The 17,359-nt window shown below is 46.7% G+C and overlaps 1 long non-coding RNA gene across 1 annotated transcript; it reads right to left on the bottom strand.

Moving 5' to 3' along the window:
- Positions 1-14,715: 14,715 nt before the first annotated feature.
- Positions 14,716-15,390, bottom strand: LOC141779923 (uncharacterized). The gene is made up of 3 exons (XR_012596475.1): positions 15,205-15,390; positions 14,958-15,098; positions 14,716-14,856 (listed from the first exon to the last, which is right to left on the bottom strand). It is a non-coding gene; the product is annotated as an uncharacterized LOC141779923 (long non-coding RNA).
- Between the last annotated feature and the right edge of the window lie 1,969 nt (positions 15,391-17,359).

Raw genomic sequence — 17,359 nt, 5'->3', positions numbered from 1 at the left:
CTTTCTCAATAAAAAAAAATTATCACAAAAGAAAGGAACATCTGGAAAGATCATCTTTAAAACCATCAAAGGATCAGGGCTTTGCTGACGAATGTCGGGAGGGGGGGAATCAGGCCCCAAATCAGCTTGATTGTAGTGTAGTGTGTCAAATAATAGAACAGCTAGAATAGTTCAGAAAACTACATCACTTTACTGTAAAGCCTGGTTTATGGTCGCTGAAGTGGAGCCAGCGCAAGGTGCGTTTGCTAGAAAAGTACGTCTTTGCTGCTTCTGCGCGGTGCGTGAAGGCTCCGCACCACGCTGAGCCTTCACGCAGCGCTGGGTCCTGCACCTCGGAATTTTTGTAACTATGCGCCCACTGCGCACACTTTTCATTTCAACATGGACGCCTTCGATGGAAGACTGGCCAAGCAGGTTGGCCTGTACAGACATCTCTACAACTGTCCATTGAGAGACCACAGGGACAGTCACATGACCACAGAGACAGTCCCATGACCACAGGGACAGTCCCATGACCACAGGGACAGTCACATGACCACAGGGACAGTCACATGACCACAGGGACAGTCATATGACCACAGGGACAGTCACATGACCACAGGGACAGTCATATGACCACAGGGACAGTCACATGTTATTAAATACTTGGAAAGAAATAGACAACACCCTGGGGAAAGAAGAGGCTTTTTCACGCAGGCTGTGAAAGTATACAGTATTTTAGATTGTTTCATAAAAGCTGAAAAAAAGGTCTCATGGATGAAGTGGCGACCCGAGGTGAAGCACCAAGAGACAGAAAATAATTTTGACTTGGAGGTAATCAACAGTAATAATTAGAGTACACAAATGCAATGTTTGAAGGTATGTTTTTTTTTTATTGTGAAAAAAACAACGCCTTGAGCATAATAAACGCCTCTGTGCATGCTCGTAGCTTAAACGCCTATGTGCGTGCTCGTAGCATAAAGGTCTCTGCGTGCTCGCAGATTAAACGCCTCTGTGCGTGCTCGTAGTTTAAAGGCCTCTGTGCGTACTCGTAGCATAAACGCCTCTGTGCGTGCTCGTAGCATAAACGCTTCTGCGTGCTCGTAGTTTAAAGGCCTCTGTGCGTGCTCGTAGCATAAACACCTCTGTGCGTGCTCGTAGCATAAACGCTTCTGCGTGCTCGCAGATTAAACGCCTCTGTGCGTGCTCATAGTTTAAAGGCCTCTGTGCATGCTCGTAGCTTAAACGCCTCTGTGCGTGCTCGTAGCTTAAACGCCTCTGTGCGTGCTCGTAGTTTAAACGCCTCTGTGCTCGCTCGTAGTTTAAACGCCTCTGTGCGTGCTCGTAGCTTAAATGCCTCTGTGCGTGCTCGTAGTTTAAACGCCTCTGTGCGTGCTCGTAGTTTAAACGCCTCTGTGCGTGCTCGTAGTTTAAACGCCTCTGTGCGTGCTCGTAGCTTAAACGCCTCTTTAGGTGCTCGCAGATTAAACGCTGTTGTGCGTGCTCGTAGTTTAAAAGCTTCTGTGCGTGCTCGTAGCATAAACGCCTCTGTGCGTGCTTGTAACATAAACGCCTCTGTGCGTGCTCGTAGATTAAAGGCCTCTGTGCGTGCTCGTAACATAAACGCTTCTGTGCGTGCTCGTAGTTTAAACGCCTCTGTGCTCGCTCGTAGCTTAAACGCTTCTGCGTGCTCGCAGATTAAACTCCTCTGTGCGTGCTCGTAGTTTAAACGCCTCTGTGCGTGCTCGTAGTTTAAACGCCTCTGTGCGTGCTCGTAGCTTAAACGCCTCTTTAGGTGCTCGCAGATTAAACGCTGTTGTGCGTGCTCGTAGTTTAAAAGCTTCTGTGCGTGCTCGTAGCATAAACGCCTCTTTGCGTGCTCGCAGATTGAACGCCACTGTGCGTGCTCGTAGTTTAAACGCCTCTGTGCGTGCTCGCAGATTAAACGCCTGTGTGCGTGCTTGTAGCATAAACGCCTCTGTGCGTGCTCGTAGCATAAACGCTTCTGTGTGCTCGCAGATTAAACGCCTCTGTGCGTGCTCGTAGTTTAAACGCCTCTGTGCATGCTCGTAGATTAAACGCCTCTGTGCGTGCTCGTAACATAAACGCCTCTGTGCGTGCTCGTAGTTTAAAGGCCTCTGTGCGTGCTCGTAGCATAAACGCCTCTGTGCGTGCTCGTAGTTTAAAGGCCTCTGTGCGTGCTCATAGGTTAAAGGCCTCTGTGCGTGCTCGTAGCATAAACGCCTCTGTTCGTGCTCGTAGCATAAACGCCTCTGTGCGTGCTCGTAGTTTAAACGCCTCTGTGCGTGCTCGTAACATAAACGCCTCGGTGCGTGCTCGTAGTTTAAACGCCTCTGTGCGTGCTCGTAGTTTAAACGTCTCTGTGCGTGCTCGTAGTTTAAACGCCTCTGTGCGTGCTCGTAACATAAACGCCTCTGTGCTCGCTCGTAGCTTAAACGCCTCTGTGCGTGCTTGTCGTTTAAAGGCCTCTGTACGTGCTCGTAGCATAAACGCTTCTGCGTGCTCGCAGATTAAACGCCTCTGTGCGTGCTCATAGTTTAAAGGCCTCTGTGCGTGCTCGTAGTTTAAACGCCTCTGTGCGTGCTCGTAGTTTAAACGCCTCTGTGCGTGCTCGTAGTTTAAAGGCCTCTGTGCTCGCTCGTAGCTTAAACGCCTCTGTGCGTGCTCGTAGCTTAAACGCCTCTGTGCGTGCTCGTAGTTTAAACGCCTCTGTGCTCGCTCGTAGTTTAAACGCCTCTGTGCGTGCTCGTAGCATAAACGCTTCTGCGTGCTCGCAGATTAAACGCCTCTGTGCGTGCTCATAGTTTAAAGGCCTCTGTGCATGCTCGTAGCTTAAACGCCTCTGTGCGTGCTCGTAGCTTAAACGCCTCTGTGCGTGCTCGTAGTTTAAACGCCTCTGTGCTCGCTCGTAGTTTAAACGCCTCTGTGCGTGCTCGTAGCTTAAATGCCTCTGTGCGTGCTCGTAGTTTAAACACCTCTGTGCGTGCTCGTAGTTTAAACGCCTCTGTGCGTGCTCGTAGTTTAAACGCCTCTGTGCGTGCTCGTAGCTTAAACGCCTCTTTAGGTGCTCGCAGATTAAACGCTGTTGTGCGTGCTCGTAGTTTAAAAGCTTCTGTGCGTGCTCGTAGCATAAACGCCTCTGTGCGTGCTCGTAACATAAACGCCTCTGTGCGTGCTCGTAGATTAAAGGCCTCTGTGCGTGCTCGTAACATAAACGCCTCTGTGCGTGCTCGTAGTTTAAACGCCTCTGTGCTCGCTCGTAGCTTAAACGCCTCTGTGCGTGCTCGTAGTTTAAAGGCCTCTGTGCGTGCTCATAGTTTAAAGGCCTCTGTGCGTGCTCGTAGCATAAACGCCTCTGTGCGTGCTCGTAGCATAAACGCTTCTGCGTGCTCGCAGATTAAACTCCTCTGTGCGTGCTCGTAGTTTAAACGCCTCTGTGCGTGCTCGTAGTTTAAACGCCTCTGTGCGTGCTCGTAGCTTAAATGCCTCTGTGCGTGCTCGTAGTTTAAACACCTCTGTGCGTGCTCGTAGTTTAAACGCCTCTGTGCGTGCTCGTAGTTTAAACGCCTCTGTGCGTGCTCGTAGCTTAAACGCCTCTTTAGGTGCTCGCAGATTAAACGCTGTTGTGCGTGCTCGTAGTTTAAAAGCTTCTGTGCGTGCTCGTAGCATAAACGCCTCTGTGCGTGCTCGTAACATAAACGCCTCTGTGCGTGCTCGTAGATTAAAGGCCTCTGTGCGTGCTCGTAACATAAACGCCTCTGTGCGTGCTCGTAGTTTAAACGCCTCTGTGCTCGCTCGTAGCTTAAACGCCTCTGTGCGTGCTCGTAGTTTAAAGGCCTCTGTACGTGCTCATAGTTTAAAGGCCTCTGTGCGTGCTCGTAGCATAAACGCCTCTGTGCGTGGTCGTAGCATAAACGCTTCTGCGTGCTCGCAGATTAAACTCCTCTGTGCGTGCTCGTAGTTTAAACGCCTCTGTGCGTGCTCGTAGTTTAAACGCCTCTGTGCGTGCTCGTAGCTTAAACGCCTCTTTAGGTGCTCGCAGATTAAACGCTGTTGTGCGTGCTCGTAGTTTAAAAGCTTCTGTGCGTGCTCGTAGCATAAACGCCTCTTTGCGTGCTCGCAGATTGAACGCCACTGTGCGTGCTCGTAGTTTAAACGCCTCTGCGTGCTCGCAGATTAAACGCCTGTGTGCGTGCTCGTAGCATAAACGCCTCTGTGCGTGCTCGTAGCATAAACGCTTCTGTGTGCTCGCAGATTAAACGCTGTTGTGCGTGCTCGTAGTTTAAAAGCTTCTGTGCGTGCTCGTAGCATAAACGCCTCTTTGCGTGCTCGCAGATTGAACGCCACTGTGCGTGCTCGTAGTTTAAACGCCTCTGTGCGTGCTCGCAGATTAAACGCCTGTGTGCGTGCTTGTAGCATAAACGCCTCTGTGCGTGCTCGTAGCATAAACGCTTCTGTGTGCTCGCAGATTAAACGCCTCTGTGCGTGCTCGTAGTTTAAACGCCTCTGTGCATGCTCGTAGATTAAACGCCTCTGTGCGTGCTCGTAACATAAACGCCTCTGTGCGTGCTCGTAGTTTAAAGGCCTCTGTGCGTGCTCGTAGCATAAACGCCTCTGTGCGTGCTCGTAGTTTAAAGGCCTCTGTGCGTGCTCATAGGTTAAAGGCCTCTGTGCGTGCTCGTAGCATAAACGCCTCTGTTCGTGCTCGTAGCATAAACGCCTCTGTGCGTGCTCGTAGTTTAAACGCCTCTGTGCGTGCTCGTAACATAAACGCCTCGGTGCGTGCTCGTAGTTTAAACGCCTCTGTGCGTGCTCGTAGTTTAAACGTCTCTGTGCGTGCTCGTAGTTTAAACGCCTCTGTGCGTGCTCGTAACATAAACGCCTCTGTGCTCGCTCGTAGCTTAAACGCCTCTGTGCGTGCTTGTCGTTTAAAGGCCTCTGTACGTGCTCGTAGCATAAACGCTTCTGCGTGCTCGCAGATTAAACGCCTCTGTGCGTGCTCATAGTTTAAAGGCCTCTGTGCGTGCTCGTAGTTTAAACGCCTCTGTGCGTGCTCGTAGTTTAAACGCCTCTGTGCGTGCTCGTAGTTTAAAGGCCTCTGTGCTCGCTCGTAGCTTAAACGCCTCTGTGCGTGCTCGTAGCTTAAACGCCTCTGTGCGTGCTCGTAGTTTAAACGCCTCTGTGCTCGCTCGTAGTTTAAACGCCTCTGTGCGTGCTCAAAGTTTAAACGCCTCTGTGCTCGCTCGTAGCATAAACGCTTCTGCGTGCTCGCAGATTAAACGCCTCTGTGCGTGCTCATAGTTTAAAGGCCTCTGTGCATGCTCGTAGCTTAAACGCCTCTGTGCGTGCTCGTAGCTTAAACGCCTCTGTGCGTGCTCGTAGTTTAAACGCCTCTGTGCTCGCTCGTAGTTTAAACGCCTCTGTGCGTGCTCGTAGCTTAAATGCCTCTGTGCGTGCTCGTAGTTTAAACACCTCTGTGCGTGCTCGTAGTTTAAACGCCTCTGTGCGTGCTCGTAGTTTAAACGCCTCTGTGCGTGCTCGTAGCTTAAACGCCTCTTTAGGTGCTCGCAGATTAAACGCTGTTGTGCGTGCTCGTAGTTTAAAAGCTTCTGTGCGTGCTCGTAGCATAAACGCCTCTGTGCGTGCTCGTAACATAAACGCCTCTGTGCGTGCTCGTAGATTAAAGGCCTCTGTGCGTGCTCGTAACATAAACGCCTCTGTGCGTGCTCGTAGTTTAAACGCCTCTGTGCTCGCTCGTAGCTTAAACGCCTCTGTGCGTGCTCGTAGTTTAAAGGCCTCTGTGCGTGCTCATAGTTTAAAGGCCTCTGTGCGTGCTCGTAGCATAAACGCCTCTGTGCGTGCTCGTAGCATAAACGCTTCTGCGTGCTCGCAGATTAAACTCCTCTGTGCGTGCTCGTAGTTTAAACGCCTCTGTGCGTGCTCGTAGTTTAAACGCCTCTGTGCGTGCTCGTAGCTTAAATGCCTCTGTGCGTGCTCGTAGTTTAAACACCTCTGTGCGTGCTCGTAGTTTAAACGCCTCTGTGCGTGCTCGTAGCTTAAACGCCTCTTTAGGTGCTCGCAGATTAAACGCTGTTGTGCGTGCTCGTAGTTTAAAAGCTTCTGTGCGTGCTCGTAGCATAAACGCCTCTGTGCGTGCTCGTAACATAAACGCCTCTGTGCGTGCTCGTAGATTAAAGGCCTCTGTGCGTGCTCGTAACATAAACGCCTCTGTGCGTGCTCGTAGTTTAAACGCCTCTGTGCTCGCTCGTAGCTTAAACGCCTCTGTGCGTGCTCGTAGTTTAAAGGCCTCTGTGCGTGCTCATAGTTTAAAGGCCTCTGTGCGTGCTCGTAGCATAAACGCCTCTGTGCGTGGTCGTATCATAAACGCTTCTGCGTGCTCGCAGATTAAACTCCTCTGTGCGTGCTCGTAGTTTAAACGCCTCTGTGCGTGCTCGTAGTTTAAACGCCTCTGTGCGTGCTCGTAGCTTAAACGCCTCTTTAGGTGCTCGCAGATTAAACGCTGTTGTGCGTGCTCGTAGTTTAAAAGCTTCTGTGCGTGCTCGTAGCATAAACGCCTCTTTGCGTGCTCGCAGATTGAACGCCACTGTGCGTGCTCGTAGTTTAAACGCCTCTGCGTGCTCGCAGATTAAACGCCTGTGTGCGTGCTCGTAGCATAAACGCCTCTGTGCGTGCTCGTAGCATAAACGCTTCTGTGTGCTCGCAGATTGAACGCCACTGTGCGTGCTCGTAGTTTAAACGCCTCTGCGTGCTCGCAGATTAAACGCCTGTGTGCGTGCTTGTAGCATAAACGCCTCTGTGCGTGCTCGTAGCATAAACGCTTCTGTGTGCTCGCAGATTAAACGCCTCTGTGCGTGCTCGTAGTTTAAACGCCTCTGTGCGTGCTCGTAGATTAAACGCCTCTGTGCGTGCTCGTAACATAAACGCCTCTGTGCGTGCTCGTAGTTTAAAGGCCTCTGTGCGTGCTCGTAGCATAAACGCCTCTGTGCGTGCTCGTAGTTTAAAGGCCTCTGTGCGTGCTCATAGGTTAAAGGCCTCTGTGCGTGCTCGTAGCATAAACGCCTCTGTTCGTGCTCGTAGCATAAACGCCTCTGTGCGTGCTCGTAGATTAAACGCCTCTGTGCGTGCTCGTAACATAAACGCCTCTGTGCGTGCTCGTAGTTTAAAGGCCTCTGTGCGTGCTCGTAACATAAACGCCTCTGTGCTCGCTCGTAGCTTAAACGCCTCTGTGCGTGCTTGTCGTTTAAAGGCCTCTGTGCGTGCTCGTAGCATAAACGCTTCTGCGTGCTCGCAGATTAAACGCCTCTGTGCGTGCTCATAGTTTAAAGGCCTCTGTGCATGCTCGTAGTTTAAACGCCTCTGTGCGTGCTCGTAGTTTAAACGCCCCTGTGCGTGCTCGTAGTTTAAAGGCCTCTGTGCTCGCTCGTAGCTTAAACGCCTCTGTGCGTGCTCGTAGCTTAAACGCCTCTGTGCTCGCTCGTAGTTTAAACGCCTCTGTGCGTGCTCGAAGTTTAAACGCCTCTGTGCTCGCTCGTAGTTTAAACGCCTCTGTGCGTGCTCGTAGCATAAACGCCTCTGTGCGTGCTCGTAACATAAACGCCTCTGTGCGTGCTCGTAGTTTAAAGGCCTCTGTGCGTGCTCATAGTTTAAAGGCCTCTGTGCGTGCTCGTAGCATAAACGCCTCTGTGCGTGCTCGTAGCATAAACGCTTCTGCGTGCTCGCAGATTAAACTCCTCTGTGCGTGCTCGTAGTTTAAACGCCTCTGTGCGTGCTCGTAGCATAAACGCCTCTGTGCGTGCTCGTAGCATAAACGCTTCTGTGTGCTCGCAGATTAAACGCCTCTGTGCGTGCTCGTAGTTTAAACGCCTCTGTGCGTGCTCGTAGATTAAACGCCTCTGTGCGTGCTCGTAACATAAACGCCTCTGTGCGTGCTCGTAACATAAACGCCTCTGTGCGTGCTCGTAGTTTAAAGGCCTCTGTGCGTGCTCGTAGCATAAACGCCTCCGTGCGTGCTCGTAGTTTAAAGGCCTCTGTGCGTGCTCATAGTTTAAAGGCCTCTGTGCGTGCTCGTAGCATAAACGCCTCTGTGCGTGCTCATAGTTTAAACGCCTCTGTGCGTGCTCGTAACATAAACGCCTCTGTGCGTGCTCGTAGATTAAAGGCCTCTGTGCGTGCTCGTAGTTTAAAAGCTTCTGTGCGTGCTCGTAACATAAACGCCTCTGTGCGTGCTCGTAGATTAAACGCCTCTGTGCGTACTCGTAGTTTAAAAGCTTCTGTGCGTGCTCGTAGCATAAACGCCTCTTTGCATGCTCGTAGTTTAAACGCCTCTGTGCGTGCTCGTAGTTTAAACGCCTCTGTGCGTGCTCGTAGTTTAAACGCCTCTGTGCTCGCTTGTAGTTTAAACGCCTCTGTGCTCGCTCGTAGTTTAAACGCCTCTGTGCGTGCTCGTAGTTTAAATGCCTCTGTGCGTGCTCGTAGTTTAAACGCCTCTGTGCGTGCTCGTATCTTAAATGCCTCTTTAGGTGCTCGCAGATTAAACGCTGTTGTGCGTGCTCGTAGTTTAAAAGCTTCTTTGCGTGCTCGTAGCATAAACGCCTCTTTGCGTGCTCGCAGATTGAACGCCGCTGTGCGTGCTCGTAGCTTAAATGCCTCTGTGCGTGCTAGTAGTTTAAACTTCTCTTTGCGTGCTCGCAGATTAAACGCCGCTGTGCGTGCTCGTAGCTTAAACGCCTCTGTGCGTGCTAGTAGTTTAAACTTCTCTGTGCGTGCTCGTAGATTAAACGCCTCTGTGCGTGCTAGTAGATGAATTGCCTCTTTACGTGCTAGTAGATTAAACGCCTCTGTGCGTGCTCGTAGCATTAACGCCTCTGTGCGTGCTCGTAGATTGAACGCCTCTGTGCGTGCTGGTAGCTTAAACGCCTCTGTGCGTGCTCTTAGCTTAAACGCCTCTGTGTATGCTCGTAGCGTGCATGCCATCTACGGAGGCCCGTGCCACAGTGTCTTGCGCGAGTATAAACAAAGCTTAATGCAGCCTTTAAAACCAGGAAAAGACAACACATTACAATATTACGATATCCAAAATTTTAGACGATATCTTGTCTCATCACAATATCAAAATAATATCAATATATTACCCAGCCCTCGCACCTTCCAATCGCTTTCTTTTTAAAAATGACTGTGGAACAAACTACATTCGTCCACTGGATGTTCATGATGGTGCCATATCTGTGTTCTAACCTAAAGACCTCCATATACAACTGAATAAACAGATATAATAAATCACTTCATGGACAAAAACAGACATACTCATACACATGCCAAAAAAAGCCTAAAACACCAACAGTGCATTTAAAAATAATTTTTAATTGGTGTGTGGGTGGCAAAGGAACTACCGACTGTGTCACTCCTCCTCCTCTCTGTTGTCTCTCTGTCCTCTGAGAGAAATCCTTCTATTCTTCTACAGGAACACCCCCACAGCACTGTATCATCTGCATAGCTATGATATGTCACACTGTTCAGTGTGTGTGTGTGTGTGTGTGTGTGTGTGTGTATGTGTGTGTGTGTGACAGTGCTGTCACCAGTGCAATGAGTGAGTCATGTATTCAACCCACAGGGATTTGTGTTAATATGAGACTTCTGAGACCCATAAGGCCTACACACACTCTTCACACACACACACACTCACAATCTGTAACGTAATTCTAATGTGTTAACGTGTTTCTGTGTATTACTGTCACTTCCTGGTAAATGGTGTTTTTTATCATTTAATGCTGTGCTTGTATGTAGAGACTCCAGCTAATAATAGCATTGTCATTTGAACAATCTCCCCCGTGCGTGTGCAGTGCAGTCATGTACAGTCAAAGTTATCGTTTAGCTATCAAAGTGGTACAAGCAGCAAAGTTCAACAGTGTTGCATGTTTGAGTTGTTTGCTACAACAAAACGTTCTTCCTTTACACAACATCTGGAAATTATTCATTTCATCAATAATTTAATACATGTCCTGTATTGTCCCCACATCCTGTTTCAGAATGGAATATGGGGAAGAACATCAGACAACATCAAGCTGCTGTTTGCTTTTGACTTTAGCTGCACCTACATGTTCCCTTCCTCTTCCAGTTAGCTAGGTAAAAACATAGATATATATAAATATATAAGATATAAAATATCCAACAACAGCATTTACTGTATATCTGCAGTTCTTCTGCCCTTTGTGTGAAAATTAGTGAGGTTAAACAATGGTCAGTCCTGTACTTGGTTGCATCAGCTGAAAGGTGCTCTATAGGATATCCAGAGCATTAATATAGCAGCAGACAGGTATTTGCTATGCAAAGATATAGTGGAATAATGTCTACCTGAGCAGAGAATGAAGTCACTTTTCCTCTGTGTGTGTTGTAATCCAAGCTTCTCCGTGCTTTTTTTTTTTTTTAGCCAGCCGCGTCTGCTTTTGGTGCATTTTAGTGCATGTGAGCATGCCCCACTGAGCTCATTCGGCGGTTACAGCTGATAACGCTGACCTGACCGATGGCGCTGTTGTAGAAGCATAGAACCCACCCTCTGGTCCCCCCCCCCCACAGGTTAACACTGTTAGCTCTGTCAGCATTGTTGCCTTTGTTTTCACTGTTAGCACCGTTAGCTACATGTTGCCGGCTCAGCTATTGCCATGTTGAGAGCTGTGCGGAGGCAACATAGATGCTCCCAATCTCCCAATTAACCGTTTAACCGACATTAAGCATTTTAACCGATTAACGCTATCGGTTGAAACGGTTAAAAGAAATGTTAATAATTAACTCAAAAGCTGAGCGGCTCAGAGGAGCGGCTCGTCTCTTTAAGGAGAAAAGCTGGTCCACCTTAACAGCCCACCTTAAGAGGCGGAGCCAGAGTTGCAGGATACAGGAAGTTGGCTCCGGTCTCTGGCTCGCTTGAGCGGAGCGGAGGAGTTGTAGTTTCATAGCATTTATTCACCGACAAATAAACTGTACACACACTGCTACACCTACGATCACAACTAGAACGCCACCAACAACCTCACACTCACCGCCAACACACACACACGGTCTGTTGGAAACTCGCTAAAGTTACTCAGACTACGCTAACGTAGCACAAATACACACACTGTTTGTTGGCCACTCGCTAAAGTTACGCCGGGCAGACACACAGCTGACAACCTGCTAAACTAAACTAAATGTGCGGTGGAGACTTTTACTGGGAAAGTGGCTGCATGTCCGCGACACTACACGCAGCATCGTAGCTGCTAAGTTAACGCTCCTGGACGGTGAACTGGAGACTCCCATCAACCAATATCTGTTGTGCTCCTGCAGCTGGTACAAGGCACAAATCTTGTCGGTTAACGGTTAATAATCGGTTAATGAGGGTCGGTTATCGGTTGAGAACATTTTTTCAAAATGAGCATCCCTAGTGCAGCTCACTCACAATGATGAAAGTAATTTTACTTACAGAAGACAAGATGAGAATTATTTTTTTGACTTCTATTCCCTACAGTGTACACTACACAAGTGTAGCCAGCAACATCGCACACATAGACTGTATAGTGGACATAGTCCCCTTGACGTCACCCATTAGTTTGTGGACTGCCGTTTTGAAGCCTTGAGTTTGGCTTTTGGACGTCGCCATTTTGTTTTTTGGAATCAGAAGTAACACAAGAGGGTGGAGCTAAGTACAATCGAACACTGAATAGGAAATTTTTAGGCAACCAAAAAGGTTATAATTAACTTTCAAGAAGTGAAAACACACTGTGAAAGGGTTAAAGTTCTAAGACAAAAACACAGACAACTCCCAGACTGGACAACGCCGTGGTAGTGACCTGTCAATCATAAGATTGCCCCGCCCTAAAGCATCCCCTGCTTTATGGTCTAGCTGACTCTAAATGGGACCACAATTTACTAAATGAACATCATGCTGTATTGAAGAAGACTTGAAACTAGTGATTGAGACCATAAACTCATGTTTACAATGTTTACTGAGGTAATAAATCAAGAGAGAAGTAGTCTCATTTTCTCATAGACTTCTATATAACCAGACTTCTTTTTGCAACCAGAGGAGTCGCCCCCTGCTGGCTGTTTGAAAAATCCAAATTTAACACCCTTCTCCATTGCCTAATACTAGCCTAAATCAAATCAAATCAAATAAATTTTATTTGTAAAATCTAGCAGCACTCATTAGTTTTTTTTAAGGTTTGTGTGTTTGGGAGAGTAGTCAAGTTAAGTAAATTTTATTTGCATAGCCCAAAATCACAAATCACAAATTTGCCTCGGGGGGCTTTATAATCTGTACAGGATATGACACCCTCTGTCCTTGACAGTACGACCCTCTCATCGATAAGGAAAAACTTAACCGAAAAAAAATTGAATATACCTCAGAAAGAGCAACAGAGGAGGGATCCCCCTTCCAGGATAGACAGACGTGCAATAGATGCCTTGTGTACAGAGTAACAATATAATGAAAATACAACATAGACAATCCATGACAAAAAATAATATGCATAATGTGAATATAAGTGAGAAGGTGGATCCAGGAGGATGTCAAGCAGCTTCCAGGCGTCGCCAAACAGATAGAGCCAGAGCAACACGACCTCCTCTCGATGCCAACCAGAGAGAGCCTTAGCATGACAAGCTCCTCTCCACTCCATATAGGTAGAACCAGAGCAACACGACCTCCTCTCCACTCTATATAGGTAGAACCAGAGCAACACGACCTCCTCTCCACCATGAACCTAGAGAGAGGACCATATTTTTGTTTTTAATTCACAGTTGCTTAGTAATAGAAACGTATTTTACCCATGCCAATAAGCCTACTTAGCTAGATGTTTGGCTGACTGCCGCATTATATTCTCAACATGATGGAACTATTCCTAAAGTCCGTCTAACGTGTGGTCAGTTATAATTTTAGTTGACTATTGTATGTAAACTTGCCCCGTGGAACAATGGTTACAGTACATAACCTTCAAAATGAGCCACAACTTAACCATGGTAATAGATGCGCTCTGATACTTCAACAAATAGCACTACACCCCTGATTATACTCTATATTGAATTTGTTAAAACAGGAATAATTCATTCTTTTGGCCACTTGGGGGCAGCAGAACAAGCTACAGCGACATTTTCACCCCTATTTGACACGTCAAAAAGTTGCTTATTTCCACATCCAGCAGATATGGAGCTATATTAGCATTCATTTGGAATCGTGTTTCAGACCACCAGGCGAAGGAAGTCCAATATTCTCTCTCCTGTTGAGCTCTGTTTTGGTCTCCACCAACTCCTGAGGGAAATTTCTGGCTCTCTAGCTGCTGTTATGTTCACCAACTATCCGCTATCTTTGTCTGTCTGCTGTTTAGTGTTGAGCAGGTTTCAGTGGGTTTATCAGAGCAAATGATCAGAGCAGTTCAGTTGCTGGCTGTAACAATAATATAACATTTGGTGATTCTAATTATCTGTGGGTTCAACACTACAAGTGACCCCTTTCAGATTACAAATTCCATTAAATGACCAAAACCAACAATGAGCTAGACCAGGGGTCAGCAACCTGCGTCTCTCCAGCCCCTCTCCTGTGGCTCCCTGTGGATTTAAAAAAAAAAATGGAAATGAATAACTGTTTTTTGTTTACATTCTCATTTTTATTGATCATTGTTGTAGGTCTATGGTACGACGGTACGACCGAGTATTAGGGCCATATTGAGGGAAAAATATAAATCTGAGATTTCGAGAATAAAGTCATAATATTATAAAGCAGTAATTTTAGGTGTTATTTTCTTTCTTTCTCGTAAAGTTATGACTTTATTCTTGTAATACTACGACTTTTTTTCTCGTAAAGTTATGACTTTAATCTCGTAATCTCAGATGTTTTTCCCTCAATGTGGCCCTAATACTCCGTAGAACATTGTCTCTTTGGCCCTCACTGCATTAGACTTATATACTATACACTTAGACTATAAACTGTGTTACCTTCATCACAATGATCAAATGTTTTGCAGCACCAGACAGATTTTTGCCTAAAATGGCTCTTTTGATAGTAACGGTTGCTGACCCCTGAGCTAGGCTATCGCTATGTATAGTACTGTTCTGTTGCATTCTCTTGGCCCCATGCCCATATGTTTCTACTGAATATATCGAACTATAAAGCAAGATATCTCTCTGTCTGTGGGTGTGTGCTTCTCACATCTTGAGAACCGTTCATCCGATCTACTTCACACTTAGCGGGTGTATTGCTGGGGACCCGAGGATGTGCTGTGTCAAAGTTGGGGCAATTTGGACATGCACGTGTCGTTCAATCTTAATAAACTTTGAAAAAACAAGCGATAGCGCTTTGTGCAGCAACGCAGACGGGGCTTCTGAGCTCCGCGGACTGAGGCAAGCATGTCGTCCAGAGCTGGTCTTTATAGGCCACGGCTCATTGAATGCACTTCCTATTGCTGCTGGATATACTAACATTACAACCAAACTCTTCTTCGCTTCCCTGGAGTCATCAAGCGATGAGCGGTTCTGGACAACACTGCAAGCACTTCCGGGGGCCAAGCAATCGGCCCAGTGGGACTTTCCCATTGGGTTTTGTATTATTGCAGAAAATAAGCTCTGTGGCAAACACACATTTATGACACTTAAAGTGTTAGGTTTTGTTTTTACAGCTGGACCCCAAAGCAGAGACTGGCACAGAGAAGTAAAAAGGTAACAAAGTTTATTATAAACAATGAAGCAAAAATGCAAGCTGGAGGGCAGGGAGCTGGAGGACTCGTGGCTCGGAGGATTTGGACCGAGAGGACCAAGCACATGGAAACAACAGTCACAGAAACGCGGAAGCAGCAGCAGCGAGGCAGACCGGAAGATCTGACGGGAGGACAAAAAGACACTGGTAAGTACACGCAGCAGTGAACACTAGAAAAATCTCAAAACTCGAAAATCTACAAAGAAATAACGTGATGCTCTACCAAATAAAACGGAATTATCTGGTGCCATAGTGGAGTGAAGACCAGGCTTTTATGGAGCGGTTGATGAGGTTGATAGGGAACCGGTGTGCCTGCTCTGCTGCTGCAGGCCGAGTCAGCCACACTCCCTGCCACACACATGCCCTGCCATGAGAAAAATACGAAAGGGGAAGGGAACAAGGAGAACAAGCAAGCACAAAAAACAACCAACAGCAAAACAAAACAGAATCATAACATAAAGGTCCCATACTGTGCTCATTTTCAGGTTCGTACTGTATTTTGTTTCTACTAGAACATGTTTACATGCTGTAATGTTCAAAAAAACTTTATTTTCCTCATAATGTCAGCCTGAATATACCTGTATTTACCCTCTGTCTAAAATGCTCTGTTTTAGTGCATTTCAACAGAATTGTGTTGCTAGGCAACACTTTGGGGCCATGCTTTCCTGTCAGCTGATGTTATTTACATACACTGAAACAGGAAATAAACTGGAACACATTTAGAATGTTTACGTTTAAAACCCTGTGATGATCTAAATATTGTATATTTGTGACATCACAAATGGACAGAAATCCTAACGGCTTGTTCAAACGCTCAATTTCTGAACTAGGGCTGTGTGTGTTTTTCCGTATATTCAGCGTTTTGATAGTTTAGCAGTATTTATAAAGCACTTAAACCTGCTTTATAATGTAAAAGACCTGAAAATATCACTTTTTAGAATATGGGACCTTTAAATATTTCGTTCAGCAAGATAATTTTCACAAATGAACACCACTTTTATGATTTTTAAGTGTGAATGCAATCACCAGAAGTAAATGCTAACATTAGGCTATAAACAAACTACACCACGGTAGCATGAGCGCAAGTATAAACAGCGAGGCTGTAAAGGAGGACGAGTCGTGACGTGATGACGTTTAGTAGGCTCATTTAGCCACTTGTTAGCAACCGCCTTTTTTAAGACACATATAGGCTTCAAAATTCATAAGTGGGGTATTTACTGGTGTATTTTATGCTGTAGAACAAAACGTTCAAATCTCTTCAGCTCATGTTAACCACAGACCTTATTTCAGGCATCTAACTAAAAACCCATTCAAAGAACCCATTGACTTCCAGACGAGAGAACCGGAAGTGCTAAAACTCATTTCTGGGTTTTAGAACTTCCTGTAGCACTCTATAGCGCATGTGTTGGGGACTATTTTAGATGTAGATTAATACACATTTTGTGTACTGGGGAGTATTTAGGACGTCAGAGCAGGGTATGTGCGATTGACTTATAATAAATTACAGTGCCAATGTTCATGTGCAGTGTGTTCCAATCCACGTACTTCCTGAAGTACACTTTAATGTAGTGCACTGTGTGCACTCTGTACTTGAGTAGTGCGTGAATTTCAACGGGGTAGAGTCGTCTCAAATCGAATACTCTGCGGCGCACTTACCGGAAATGACGATCGCAACATTTCACCGCGGCTCGCTACCCGCCAAAATATCTTCTTCTTCTTCTGGGTTTTACGGCAGCTGGCATCCTTTGTGTTGCACTGCTGCCTCCTTCAGGTTTTACCCGTCCACTACCCGCCAAAATATCTGCCTGCTTTGTTGATCAAGAATACACAGAAAACGAAAGCAATGTGGAAAATACGTTTCCAACGTCGTTGCCTACCATGTGTCCTCCTGTTGGCTGAAAATGCATCGGTATGTTTACGTACTGTCTTGTTTTATTCTGTTAACTACGTAGCCCATAGACATCTATAAGGTACGTTGTTCAGCACCGCAAAAGCTCCTGCATCATCTGCCGCCATTTTCACATGATTGAATAGTGGTCGTGGTCCCGCCCCCTCCGCTACGTAGCCAAGATGGCGACCTTTGAGTGTGAAAAGTCTGGGTTCTTTGAGTGCACTGCATTTTGCCATACTTCACAGTGTGAACGCACTTATGCACTCAAAATAGTAATTGGAAGTACGGAAGTACGCTGATTGGAACACTGCTCGTGTTTCTAATGTGTTTTTGAACAACAATGGAGGTCTGTGGCAATGGTACACAAGATAGATGCTAAAATGGGACAGGATTTATAACATGGCTACTGCAGCACTACAAAGCTGTCAAGGAAACCCTGCTGTATCGTGTCCATGGCTGTATATGGAGAGGGGATCAAGGAAGTGGTTCATTAAGACGTGTTCACTGAGCCATGTACCGTCTGACTTTAGAGCACTGGATTTGCTCTCATCCCTTCGCCTTACAAGGAAAAGTCCAACTCTTAACTGGTACAGTTCAGTCATCACTCATCTATCTCGCCTCTCTTTCTGCATGTCCCGTCCTGTCCGTCCACACGTCTCCCTCCACTTACCTCACTTTGTTGCAATCCCTCGTCTTCCTCTGCCCATTTGATGGCTCCGATTTATAAATTAAAA

This window comes from Sebastes fasciatus, chromosome 13 (genome assembly GCF_043250625.1).
Source record: "Sebastes fasciatus isolate fSebFas1 chromosome 13, fSebFas1.pri, whole genome shotgun sequence".
Classification (NCBI taxonomy): domain Eukaryota; kingdom Metazoa; phylum Chordata; class Actinopteri; order Perciformes; family Sebastidae; genus Sebastes; species Sebastes fasciatus.
This window is presented reverse-complemented; position numbering and strand designations above follow the sequence as displayed.